Source organism: Bombus impatiens, unplaced genomic scaffold (genome assembly GCF_000188095.3).
Source record: "Bombus impatiens unplaced genomic scaffold, BIMP_2.2 scf_0142, whole genome shotgun sequence".
Taxonomy (NCBI): Eukaryota; Metazoa; Arthropoda; class Insecta; order Hymenoptera; family Apidae; genus Bombus; species Bombus impatiens.
Window position 1 is genome coordinate 2,355,048 of NT_176561.1, and position 14,521 is coordinate 2,369,568.

Sequence of the window (14,521 nt, forward strand, 5' to 3'; positions counted from 1 at the left end):
TCAACCGAGGCTTTCGGGCCGGCGCTCTCGTTCATTTGGTGGGGGTGGCGGCGTACAGGGGTTGAGGATGTACAGCGAGGAAGGGTTAGAAGAAGGGAGAAGGGAATGTGGGAAACGTTGGATAGACGGGAAAGGGTGAAAGGGCGAGAATGAAACCGCGATCGACGGGTAGAGGGGTTAGGAATAGTGGATTGTGCGATAAAGCAAAGAAGTCCCGTTGGAGAAAGATAGTATAAGGTGGTACAAGGTGTTGCGCAGGATTGATGTACGTGTGTATGCGTGTAGGCGAAGAAATGAATGAAATGGAAGAATGTGGAAGAGAATTTGAGGAAGAAGAGGAAGAAAGTGAAACGAGCAACTGGAAGGACGAGATATTGTTTTGCGGATACGATTCGGTAGAGGAAGATAGATAGAACTTCGAAGACAGGTCGGAGGACTAGAAAGGATAAATTTCAAGAGAAATAAGGGAAAATGTTGCGATAAAATTTGATAAGGAGGAAAATAATGTAAAAGAATGGACACTGAAGGGGGATGTTTTTTCAAGTGGTTGCAAGGGACGCAAAATGACAGAGTACAGGGAACGTAGAAAGGAAGGTAGCACAGTGGATAGCAAAATGCAAGGGAAACAAAAAGAAAATGGCGAAAAAACGGCACGATCGGTGGATTAGAGAAGAGAAAAGAGATGGATGAGCGAAGAATAAACAGAGACGCGAGCTGCGTGTGTACATCGATTTACCAACTATGGCACACACTGCGATTCTATCGCAACGAAGCTTGCAATGTCGGCTTATGAAGTTCGCCGACATGTCACGATGTATTCTGTGAACACGATCGTAATTACGGAAACACCTGTGCCAGTTATGAATCCATATGCTACTACGTCGCAGCCTAGTTTTTTAACGCAGCTTTTATAAATAACGCGCGACTTCTAATTTTTCCAGCTTATATTTGTCATTTCAAATTAACGATAAAAGCTACGAAAAAGAATTTCGTTATTTCTGTTTCATAGGATAAGCTAAAAGTAATTTTATGCAACTGCGGTATGACATTTATACGAAGCTTCCAGCGTTAGAACTCAGTTGCATTCGAGTCGCGAAATTAGAAACACCTTTCAGTCCTGACAGAAGACATTTGTATTCCAATTGAATGATGATTTTTTCTATACGTACGTTCTATAGATAGATACCACGTGTAATAAGACAGGAAGCACCTATTCTTTACATTTATAGGAAAAATTAGCTGAGACTTGCGCTTTTCGCAATTCACGCGAATAAACTGACACAACAACGAATCTCGAACCATCAACGACCATCAAATTCATTCTGAACTTTAATAAACCAGCTAATATTTTGATACTAATTGAGTTAAACATAGATAAGCCCCGTCGTTCCACTAACGTCAAATTTCAAAGATAGAACCTGGATAAAAGTTGCCATGCGTAACGTTTGACGAGTACTTTATGTACACGTTACACGTTCGTCACTCCGAGCTACTAAAATAACATACGAAAGAGACTGTACGAAAATGTAATAAATACTTGAGGTTGAACGAGGCCCTTCAATTGCCTAATTTCATTAGGTAAATTAAAGAGGAATATCCTGATTGGTAGAAAATCAGATACTCGTAAAAATTTCGCTAACCTGTAATAAAGAAGCCAGATTTTAACTGCCAAACATCGTGATATCAATCACGAGGCATGATATTTTTCGTCTAATCAAAAAGCACGCAGCTTGCGCCTTTAATTCGTTATATTACTCTCTACATATATTTTTCGTTCACTTGGTTGTATTAAAATGTTAGAATCGACTCGTACTGAGCACGCGATACCAATCGCATGATACAAAAAGTGTGTAAAAATGTAAGTCTAGTTCCAAAGTCAAATAAAACGATTATTCTGATGTCGTAAGATTAATTAACGATATGACTGAACTAACTTTTAAACTGTTATAACCTAATACAAACTTTAAATTAGAATCCTTAACGTCAAACTTCAGACACGGCGCAACAGTTAGAATACCGTAAGAGAAGTGTGCTAAAATCACCATCGGATCCAAATAAGCGTAGTATCCGATGGAAGTATCGTCGCAGTTTCATCCCAGTCGAAAATCCCAAAAACCGATTCCACCGAGATAAAAGCTGCAGAGAAGCTTAAGAATGACAAACTCCGGCTTCTCTGAGACTAAGAAGAAAGAGATCGCAACGCTTAAGCGGCCGATTGATTAAAGCCCCGCGAACACTCCGCCCGTGTGAATTTTTAATGAGAGAAGCGAAGTCTGAACGAGCTCTGGTCGACTTCCGAGTAGCGCGATCGGCTTTCAAGATGATACTTTCAACCCTCTACACGGGGCTAGAGGCCCGGAAGAAGCGAGAGAAGAACGCGAAGGGTGCTCAAGTGCCTTTGTTCGCGATGAATGCTCGCCCCTCGAACAGGTAGCTCGCGACCCCGTGAATCTTCCTTCGATTAGGCAGCTTCGCCATACGAACCTATTTCTCCAAAACTCGTTCTCGTCGCGTGCGTTCTTGACCCGCGAATGGGAATTTTTGAAGCTAGCAATGGCTGACACGGTTAAGAGCTCTGACAAATGGCCGTAGCTCGTTATTAAAGGAAAGGGTACAGTCGTTGTTCGCTGCGTTTAACGTCGCATAGTTCATTGAAGGGTAGACGCAAGACGGTGATTTTATTAGACTTGATAGGGGGAATTTACGAGCACGAAAATTCATGGCTGAGAGGAATTTATATAGAAACCATAAATCTCTGACGAAATCGATGAGCGAGTGGTGATTTTCAAAGTTGTATGACTGACAAATTGTAACGAGTATCGAGTATCCATTTTTTACTTTCTTTAGGGAGAGAGAAAAAATTGTAGTCTGTCGCCAAAGAGAGCGTACGTTATAGAGCGTTACAGTTTCGATCTTTTGGCGGGAGCTAATGTTATTGCCAATCATGTCGTCGACGAATACAGAAGGCAATCGACAAACGCGAAGATTAAACAATCGCGTGACCGATGCAGCATCTGTCCATTATGACAGCATTGCGCGGCGGAAAAAATATTTTCACGTAGACAACGATTATTCGAATGATTCATCGGCCCTAGAACTCATGTACGCGGTAGACAACGTGTTTAGAAATGAATAAGCTGTTACTGAGAGAGAGGGAGAGAGAGAGAGAGAGAGAGAGACGCGCGAACTAACGTCGATAATTTAGCACAATCGTGATAATTCAGCGAAATGCAATTCTCCGCCGACAATCCAGCTCTCGTCACGTTATAAATTTCCGTTTTCTGCCGATATTACCGGCCTCCGTTAAAAATCCACCGCTAATATACGATGCCCTGTCAAAAGTCCGATCCAAACTTCTTCACGCCCCCGATAAATTCAGGAAAATTCCCAACCTGTCGAAAACAAGCAACCGTTAATCACGAAACATCCTAGAATTTTTCAAAATTGCCTCGCACCGATCACCCTTCTGTTTGTCGAACAAACAAAACACAGTTTACGCATTCTTTACAACTTTTTAATACTTGCTGAAATATACTTTGTTTTTGTCGTGTAAGGTATAACGTGCGATGCGTGATTTCAATTGTATTTTTCAATAAATATGTAATGAGTTTGTTTGTATCAACCAAGTATAGTTCACCATGCAACATTTATCAAAACCCGATAATCGATGACTTCCTGGAATATATGACTCTGGAAACTTTCCGTCCATATAATGGGAGTTTACGTTCAGACAAGTGAAATCAATAGCTAAAGGCTCATTTAATCGTGCACTAACGAGAATTTCGTTCCTCTAAGTAAAGTACGGATAAATGAAGTTTTACTGTATCTCCATTTATCAACTCACTCAAGCTTCAACAAGCTCACGCGTTAACACGAGACAAGTAGTCGGAAAAAGGAAACAAAAAGTAGCGGGAAAGAACCGAACGTAGCTGTCGAAACTCGACTCTGTACATTTCGCGTGGTGCGTGCATTCTTTTACTTTTACGCCGTCAAATTTCCCATAACTCCATAAAAATCCGCAATCCATTAACCATTATCTGATCCATTAACCAATATCCTCGAACATCGATCTATCATTATCTCCATCTATCAACATCTTCCAACTCCAACGAACTCGCATTAACACGAAACAAGTAGACAGAGAGAAGAAACAAAAAACAAAAGGAAGAACCGAACACAGTTTCGATCGCTCTCGAAGCTCCACTCGCCGCGTTTCGCGAGCCACCTGCTCGATTACCCTCGGAATTAATGTATGAATTGGGTACACACGGGATTGTTCCATGTCCGCGCCTCACCCCTTTCCGCGTTGCCCTACATTCCCAGCCTCTCGAACATCGGCCCATTGACCTTTTCGCGGCAGGCTAGGCAACGAAGAGGGGGTTGCATCGGGGTAAATTCGCGGACCTCGCGAAACGACGAAAGAAAGTGGCTGCAGCGCGACACGATAAAGCTTGCGAGTCCGAGATCGATGAGATCGTATTAATTATAACAGGCCTGAAGAGCACTCAGGACCTTCCGACCACTTCACCGTATATCATCTCTTTCCTTCTCTCTGTCCTTTTCTCTTTCCGTGTGTACGCCGCGAAACGAAATTCGCCACGACGGCAGAAAAAATCTTGCAAAGGGAGGAAGTACTCGTCGTTCGAGCACGCACGTCCAAGTGTCTTCCACCAGGCACACAGTTTTTCGCGTGTTCACGCGTGTGCGTGTATAGGTTGAAAAAGAGTTGACAAGCTTTCGCTGTCTGTGGTCGTAGACGACTCGATCCGACCGACGACGCAATTATAAGCGAAATCGAGTCACGATCTTTATTTTCGCGTGGGAACTTCTGGTGTGTTGCAATTCCGAGCTTAGGGACTGTGGAGTTTGTCTTTATTATGTGACGTTGACTGATTGTTTGTTAGACACGTGAGCCGGAAAATCGGTTCGTTCATTTCTCCTTTCAGGTAGAATTGAATAGGCCTTTCAGAATTTTTACAATTTCGTATAAGGTCGCCAGCTGTTCTAATATTTATGAGCAGGGGTATACGTATTTTATTCTAAGAATGCTGTGTTAATTTACCATTCAAAAGATACGCAGAAGAAAGTGACTAAACGAATTTTATTTCATTCTTGCAGGTTTCTTTATTTCGTTACGTGGTTTATAATAAAATTTCAAATTGATTCGAATAAACTACGTAACAACGAAATTAGAAGAGCATTCGGTACTTCGACTTTTCATAAGATTATTTTATACAATCTCGTGGAGGGCAGTGAAATTTTCCAATAAAGTTACCATCGATCGAATTTAAGATTGCTCGCATCGAAGTAAAAGGTTGGCGAAAGTTGTATCGCGCTCGAGGTCATTCATGAATACTGAAAGACGTCGTACCACGGAACAGGCTCGTGTCCGGCTATTAATTCACTCTCTGAATAAGCAACGGGGAAATTTTTTTAATTAAAACGTGCGGTCTTTCTAATTAAAAAGCGAGCATTCATCGATTCGCGGCGCCTCGTCTTAAGATTTTCTCTCGCAGCCAAAGGAATATTCTGAATGGGAAAAAAATGAAGGTAGAAGAACAGAAAAGACACAAGAAAGTAGACGCGCTCCCTTTCAAAATGCATAATTCAAACGTTTCTGAATATTCCGAAAATTTCAGCGCGAACCGCGGTCGCGAGTCAAACACGCGATGCAAATTCACGTTTAAGTTTTAGCTTAAGTCAGCCAACTTGGAAAAGTCTTTAGTGATCTAATTCCCTTGTATAATGCACGTTACGAAGTATTATCTATGCTACTTTAACACCGAGACACGATATAACAGTATCGCCTAAAGACACATTGAAGAAAATAATATTTCCAATAGAAACCAATCTTATAAAAATAACTTCAATCGTTTGCAAGTAACGTAAATCAATATATTGTCAGCCCTGCAACGATAGTTGTATAATATATGAAATTTGAGATCGTAGTAAAGGAAAGAAACAACAGAAAATCTCAATCTCCAACCGATAAGAACGATCATCAACGATCGACAGTAAATTGAATCAAGAATGTTACAAATATAATTCTTTACAGAAGAATTAAAAAGAAAATAGAGAGACAACCTGGCTATAGAATTATAGAGCACACAGTATAATTAAATTTAATATGCTAGCTGCGCGTGAAAATGAAACCTTGAACACAGTCCTCTAATATATTTCCTGTCTACTTTAAATTACCAGCACAAATCATTTAAATTAGCAAGACAGAAGATCCACGTGCCATCTTAGCACTTTTTATCCTAAACAAAAAGGTAACCTGCTAGTGAACTTGGTCGTACTCTTAAGCGCGCGAGAACGGAACGCAAAAGGCACAAAAAAGGGTGGAATTGAGGGGGTGAGTTTCCTCCACGAGGGAAGGGATCGTGACTTCGTCGAGCGTCGGCTAGAGGGCGGTGAATTTCCAACAACATGGCCGTCTAACACCGACACCCCGTGCAAGTCTCCACGAAGTTGACCAGTTTCAAGAAACCAGTGAATTTCATCGTTGCGCCTGAGGACAGTCCAAACTTGTGAGTAACGACGCATTGTTCGTAATTATTTTTTTATCGGTCTTTCGGTTAATTTTTCCAAAACAAAGCAAATGGTCTCGACTCGAACTGCGTGCTTTGTCCGGCAAAGGAAACGCACCCCTCTCGCGTGTATCTCACCACCCCGTGCAATGGTATGCGTTGACATTGGCGATCAATAGAGCCAATGGTTAACGATAGACTCGATCGTCTAGAATTGTCGATCGATCGAGCGCTCGTCTTTTGACATTTCTTGATATTTAATATAGTAGGAAATTCTATAAAAGAAGAAATTGATTTCATCGAATCCGTTTATTATTGCACTTTGGTGATGTTTGTGTTGGATGAAATCTCTCCAGGAAGTTGTGATTTATATTTAAGACGATAAAGTATAGTAAAATCGAAATTATTGAAAAATAATTTAAATGAAAGATAGTTCATCCTTCCTTTTTTTTCCCTTTTCTCCCTTCTTCTTTTCTTTTTTTTATTTGTTTTCGAATGCATACTTCGAGTTGTACGACTGCGTTTCATGAATGAATAGCAAGAAGAAAAGGGAAGCAAAGCAAACACCACATGTTCGCATACTATTTATACGCGTTCATATCGTTTTATCCGGACTTTTAATCCATTCCATATTTATAACTTAAACTAACTTTTCCCCGCGTATTGAAACCAAAAGCCGCCCCTATAAATTTTCTCTCGTATCACTGCGAACGTTGATTTTTTAACCGCACTCTTTAAACCAACTCTTCCGTAACCTATGCCGCCAAACCAGCAGAGAGATCAAGTTTATTGGCAATTAACAATTTCCCTCGTTTTTTCATCCACAGTCGATGAACAAAGGAAAATGTGCGTTCGATAACAATTTAACGATCCATCACCGTTAATACCAGACCTTCTGTTTGCACGACACGTGTGAGTGTTTCTGTCTGTCACCGGGACCCTCGTTTCAGTCGAACAACGCCCTGTTCGGCCGTCCGTCCCCTCCGGATTTCAGTAAATGCCATTTCTACGCTGTTCACTTTTCTTTTTTCGCTGACTCAAGAAGACAGAAGAATGGTTCGGTGATAATTTCCGCGTCCTTCACGACGTTTCTGCGTCTTCGTATTTTTTTTTCGCGTTTTGTTAACGTCGCGATCCTCCATCGAAACTTGTAAGAACCTTTCGTTCTAAATCCCTGTCTTTCTTTCCAACGATATATTTTTCACTGTCTCCGTAAAATAACACACAGATGCTGTAATTATTCGAACGATACCTTTTTTTATACTTTATTTCGCATTTTATATAAAAGCTAAGCAAGGATTGTTCCCTGCTATTGTCAACACAGACGATTCTTTATTACATTTAACAAACGTCATTCAACAGACCACCCAGTTCCCGCGCAATTACACACGCGATTTGTATTGCAAATATTTTTAACCCCATTATATAAAATCGAACCTGTATCGATGATGCATTGACATAGTATTAATCTTGTTGTTAATTAGATGGTACTGTTCGTTCAATTAGCAGCGTTAACCAAATTCCTCCTAATGATCCGTTTCGTTGCTCCGCCATGGGACAAAGGTTATTTTTGCGAATTAAATAGTAATTGTACCTGCTGGTGCCGCGTTGAATTTTATCAGCCAGAAATTTTCACCGACGCGACGCGGCATTGTCGATGTCATCGATCGACAACAACCTTACCTCTGTCGATGATCCTTACTTACTACGTATATCGACGTACATCACGAACGTACATCACGAACGTACATCACGAACGTACATCAAGCAATTTATTTACGATATTAGCGTAAAACGCGTACCGGTCGTTTCGAAATGAGAATTCGAATGAAAATTCAACGACGAAAAACGCTGTCGATTCGTGGAAGTAGTCGAGTCAACGTTTCACCAGACACGGCGGCTGACTCCAAGATATTCGTTTCACGTGCTCGTGTTTGACATTTCATGAGATCGTTCGATGCTCGTTCGAAAAGCGAAACGCTCTTTGACAAGGAACGGATCGCTTTAATTCACCGCCTCTTGCATATATCAACAGGTGCATAAAATTGCACACGGCTCAATAAACGCCTACTTGAAGTTACAACTATAATCTTTTGACACCTGGACGCGTATCATTTCGATGATTCAACTGATCATTTAACTGATTTTATAACGCTCTTGGAAAATTGGCTAGCTAAATAACTAACAAAATTTAATGATAAATTTACGTATTATTAAACTCTTTTATTTAATCAAGAAATGAAAAGACAAGAAAAGGAGAAGGATTTTAGTAATCTTCAAAAACTTAAGAAGTATCGATTAGAGATCAAGATCTCATAGATTTATTATTAAGATTGCTAGACCGCTCTTAGGAAAAATACCAGTATTAGTGATATAACTGAGTAAGCTGAACACGCCAGCAAAAAGGGAGTGGCTAACATTCGATGCCAGTCAGAAGTTTGTTTGGTGGTTTAGGATTACTCATCGGCGCGAATTCGAGCCGAATAAAAGGAGAGAGCGAGATTGATGTCGAAGGTTTTCGAAAGCTGTTCCTTCGAAAAGGACCGATCTTACGTCCCAGAGTCTTCACTGGCTGTGAAATTCGGCTGTCTGGGCTTCTCCATCCCATTTTCACCCTCATCGAAATATCGAATATCAACGATAAACGTATCTTGGTTGGGACGTAATACCGATAGCAAGCAAGCACAAATTTTCCCTGGCAACGTTAGGCTACGCCTCACACGTGAAACAAGACCGCATGACCTAAATCGCTTCTCGAGTAATTTGTTCCCGGAACACTCTGTTCCGCTGCTTAGAGATTGCTTTTCCAATGATAGCGCAATTTATTTTAGGATAAAAGAATACCATAAAACGGGTCAAAGGGGCGTTCAATTAACGTATCGTGGACGATAAAAAAAGAACATTAGAAACGTTGAATGTAACAGGCACAAATTTAATGAAAGAAAATTATTTCTAGCGAGAAGAGAATTTCTTTCGCACTCTTTGTCATTAGTTGATAATATCCTAAAAACCGATAAAAATGACAGCGCTCGTTTTCTTCAGACAGACAGATATTCCCTAGGTGAAGATTTGATACCTATTGCCGTACATAAAAGTCTGCTTTACGGTTTCTTCGAAACACTCGATCGCCTTTATCGCTCGTTCACCGTCGCTCGTATTTATTGCGACTTCCTATATCTTCGGCTTCGTGTTTCTCGCGCGAAAATCGTGGCCATTTCTCAGCAATTTCTCATCTATTACGAGTCGTTTTTGTGCCCAGCCTGCAGCGTTTGCGCATTGGCCACCCTCGGTAGAGGGTAGAAAACCTTTACTTGGAACGATTACATTCTTCCGAGCTCGTAATGATACGTTAAAAGAAGATGTTAAATAAGAAAGGAACAGTAATTGAAAAATAAATAAAAATAGTAAGTGTTCGAATACTCTCTTGTGCCTGTGTACATCCTCTGCCAGGGATATCATTTACTCACTCTCACAGATCGGTTTCACACGGAGATACACGTATCGCGATACATACGTGTATCACGAGCTGCGTACCGTATGAATGTCGCCATTCGTTTTAATGTTTCGTCCGCTGCCTTAGTACGAAAAATATCGTTGCCAAGATGGACGAAATGAGTATCACATCCCATCTCACGAGAATCGTGATGTTAAGGCTTCCATTGGTGTACAACTCGTCAAGCAATTTATTTACGATATTAGCGTAAAACGCGTACCGGTCGTTTCGAAATGAGAATTCGAATGAAAATTCAACGACGAAAAACGCTGTCGATTCGTGGAAGTAGTCGAGTCAACGTTTCACCAGACACGGCGGCTGACTCCAAGATATTCGTTTCACGTGCTCGTGTTTGACATTTCATGAGATCGTTCGATGCTCGTTCGAAAAGCGAAACGCTCTTTGACAAGGAACGGATCGCTTTAATTCACCGCCTCTTGCATATATCAACAGGTGCATAAAATTGCACACGGCTCAATAAACGCCTACTTGAAGTTACAACTATAATCTTTTGACACCTGGACGCGTATCATTTCGATGATTCAACTGATCATTTAACTGATTTTATAACGCTCTTGGAAAATTGGCTAGCTAAATAACTAACAAAATTTAATGATAAATTTACGTATTATTAAACTCTTTTATTTAATCAAGAAATGAAAAGACAAGAAAAGGAGAAGGATTTTAGTAATCTTCAAAAACTTAAGAAGTATCGATTAGAGATCAAGATCTCATAGATTTATTATTAAGATTGCTAGACCGCTCTTAGGAAAAATACCAGTATTAGTGATATAACTGAGTAAGCTGAACACGCCAGCAAAAAGGGAGTGGCTAACATTCGATGCCAGTCAGAAGTTTGTTTGGTGGTTTAGGATTACTCATCGGCGCGAATTCGAGCCGAATAAAAGGAGAGAGCGAGATTGATGTCGAAGGTTTTCGAAAGCTGTTCCTTCGAAAAGGACCGATCTTACGTCCCAGAGTCTTCACTGGCTGTGAAATTCGGCTGTCTGGGCTTCTCCATCCCATTTTCACCCTCATCGAAATATCGAATATCAACGATAAACGTATCTTGGTTGGGACGTAATACCGATAGCAAGCAAGCACAAATTTTCCCTGGCAACGTTAGGCTACGCCTCACACGTGAAACAAGACCGCATGACCTAAATCGCTTCTCGAGTAATTTGTTCCCGGAACACTCTGTTCCGCTGCTTAGAGATTGCTTTTCCAATGATAGCGCAATTTATTTTAGGATAAAAGAATACCATAAAACGGGTCAAAGGGGCGTTCAATTAACGTATCGTGGACGATAAAAAAAGAACATTAGAAACGTTGAATGTAACAGGCACAAATTTAATGAAAGAAAATTATTTCTAGCGAGAAGAGAATTTCTTTCGCACTCTTTGTCATTAGTTGATAATATCCTAAAAACCGATAAAAATGACAGCGCTCGTTTTCTTCAGACAGACAGATATTCCCTAGGTGAAGATTTGATACCTATTGCCGTACATAAAAGTCTGCTTTACGGTTTCTTCGAAACACTCGATCGCCTTTATCGCTCGTTCACCGTCGCTCGTATTTATTGCGACTTCCTATATCTTCGGCTTCGTGTTTCTCGCGCGAAAATCGTGGCCATTTCTCAGCAATTTCTCATCTATTACGAGTCGTTTTTGTGCCCAGCCTGCAGCGTTTGCGCATTGGCCACCCTCGGTAGAGGGTAGAAAACCTTTACTTGGAACGATTACATTCTTCCGAGCTCGTAATGATACGTTAAAAGAAGATGTTAAATAAGAAAGGAACAGTAATTGAAAAATAAATAAAAATAGTAAGTGTTCGAATACTCTCTTGTGCCTGTGTACATCCTCTGCCAGGGATATCATTTACTCACTCTCACAGATCGGTTTCACACGGAGATACACGTATCGCGATACATACGTGTATCACGAGCTGCGTACCGTATGAATGTCGCCATTCGTTTTAATGTTTCGTCCGCTGCCTTAGTACGAAAAATATCGTTGCCAAGATGGACGAAATGAGTATCACATCCCATCTCACGAGAATCGTGATGTTAAGGCTTCCATTGGTGTACATGTATATTCAGTACCTATCATATGCATATCACGATACACATATCTTCGTACGAAACCGGTCATACCATTTAACAAACTTCATCGAACAAAGGATTTCTAAATCGCGTACGAAATTTGAAAACCAAATAAAAAGTAGAAAAAAGCATGCAACCAATATTGATACGAAACAAACGATCGGTGTGTATATTTAAAACGGGGAAAAACAATGCTCCAGAAAATGTTCCGGGGTGGGACGAAACGGGATGAAAATCGCTTTAAAAATTCTACTCCCTCGAACGAATACGATGTAAACTCGACGAGTCTCATTGTTCACCGTCTGAATGCGAGTTGGCGCATCGGATGCAACGCGGCCCTATTTCGCGAAAAAAAGAAAAAAAGCTTGAAATGGATTGCTTAAAAATTTCAGCTATCTCTGTTATAATATTTAATACAGCTGAGTAAAATATTCTGTAAACGGGGAAAAATATCATTGTACACATCAAGCAACGTGTAATTTCGCAAACACGTCACACAAACTGAAACAATAAGAATTGATCGTTAATTTTGTTACGATCAATCTGTTGATCATATATGTATGTTGAAAAGAAAAATAAATTATTATGTCGGTAGAATTATATATTAAAATAGTATATTAAAAGAAATCGAAATTCGAAACGGACGTAACACGAATTGTATATGCTCTGCACGTACATTATGACGAGTTAATAACAACGGTACGATATCATTCTTCCAAACAGATAATGGTAGATATGAATAATTGAACGGAAAATGAAAACCGCCAACCCACCTGCGGTTTTGATATGATTTTAACGTGCTTGTTAATCGCTTTTTCCCGGATAATTCGTTGATTTTCGTTTGCTTGAATTATTTTGCATTTCGCAACGACCCGTTGGAATTAGGCTTTATTTCGTACTTCTATTCGAAACTTCGCATTTATAAAATTCTGCGTGAGAGGAATAAACAATCGGTCTTCTTAGATATGTAAATAGAAAATGGACTTCAGGTATTTCACGGGTTTTGTCGCCGTAAGACGTTAAGAGTGAAAGAAAACGGGGAGATTTAACAGTAATCACAGGGGCAACAGTTCGCGAATGAAATGAAATAATAAAAGGCAATGGATCGTTGGAACCTCCAACGGAATCGTCTGTGAAATTGTCTCCCTCCATCGTGCTCGACGGAGATCTCTGGTGGATGTTTGGGCAAGGTAAACTTTTGCCGCGAAGACACCGAGATTACCACGTCACCCTGGGGGTTTAGCATCATCGCAGACGCGACCACCTTGTTCTCCAAACTTCCACGAAAAGGCACCACAATAGCGGTCGAAGTTCTTGCACGAAAGGACACGAAGCCGAGGGTGTTTGTTGTCTCCGAGACAATGCGCCTTCTTGGTCTGACTATGAAACTTCTCGAAGGGGAGAATACTCAGAAACGAAAGAAAAACGACAAGTGTCAAAGATGAATGAGAAAAAGAAGAAGATAAAACGAGAAAGAAAAGACATAGCTCGTGGTATTCTCTTGATACAAAGTGAATTGTTTCCTCAAAAAGAATGACTCGCGTATTATTTAGGGGAGAGATACGTGGGAACGTTAACGAGGCTGAAGATGTTCGCTCGAGAACTATAAAAACTATTGGCGTTTAGTCCACTAATTAAGGTTTCTCGAGCTAATTAGCTGGAAAATGAAACAGCCTGTGAAGACGCCATTCTTCGCCCGAACGTTTCCGAGGAAACTCGTAAAAAATCTATATCATAAAACTTTCAGAGAAAGCGTTAAACGCGATTTATTTCCACGTCGAAGAACATTAGAGCGTCCACAACCTCTCTCAAGACGAGACCACATCCAAATTTCCATTTTTCATTTTGCACCTATCAACGAGCTTCCATCTACCAATCCCCGTGAAAAGATATGTTCAACGCTAAAACGAAAAATCGCTCGCTTCAGCTTCGTTCGCCGTTCTGCAACTCTAAACTTCAGATAGCTGCAAGTAGAGACGGTCGTGCGTGGTCGGACACGGGCCAGATCGAAGGGAGACGAAGTGAAACGAGGATATTTGGATGCATAGACGATGGAAGAAAAGGAGTACGAGAGTGAGACGCGAAGATCTATCAGGGTAGTCGCGGAGAAAGAGAAAGACGAAGGAAGAGTTAGACAGGGAGCGTAGGGGAAGGGATGAAGCGGAACGAAAGGATGGCAGAAACGGGGGTAAGAACGGAGAAACTAGGACGAAAGGTGCGAGCCCAGGATGACGGTGCACTAGCTGGGGCCACTGACATGAGACCGTCCACTTCTATCGAGGGGTGTACGGCCATTGAATCCACTGGATTTTCACCCCTCCCCGGTGCAACCTACTTTACCAGCTACTTCGTTCGTTTGCCTCGCGCGAACCCGTCGAGTGGTCGTCTTATTTCGAC

The 14,521-nt window shown here is 40.9% G+C and overlaps 1 protein-coding gene across 1 annotated transcript in view; it reads left to right on the forward strand.

Annotated features, from left to right (window-relative positions):
- Nucleotides 1-6,390: 6,390 nt before the first annotated feature.
- Nucleotides 6,391-14,521, forward strand: part of LOC100741493 (splicing regulatory glutamine/lysine-rich protein 1) — a 16,244-nt gene continuing 8,113 nt past the window's right edge. The window contains exon 1 of the mRNA XM_003487200.4: nt 6,391-6,530. The gene's annotated coding sequence lies outside the window, so the exon portion shown is untranslated. The remainder of the gene's footprint in view (nt 6,531-14,521) is intronic.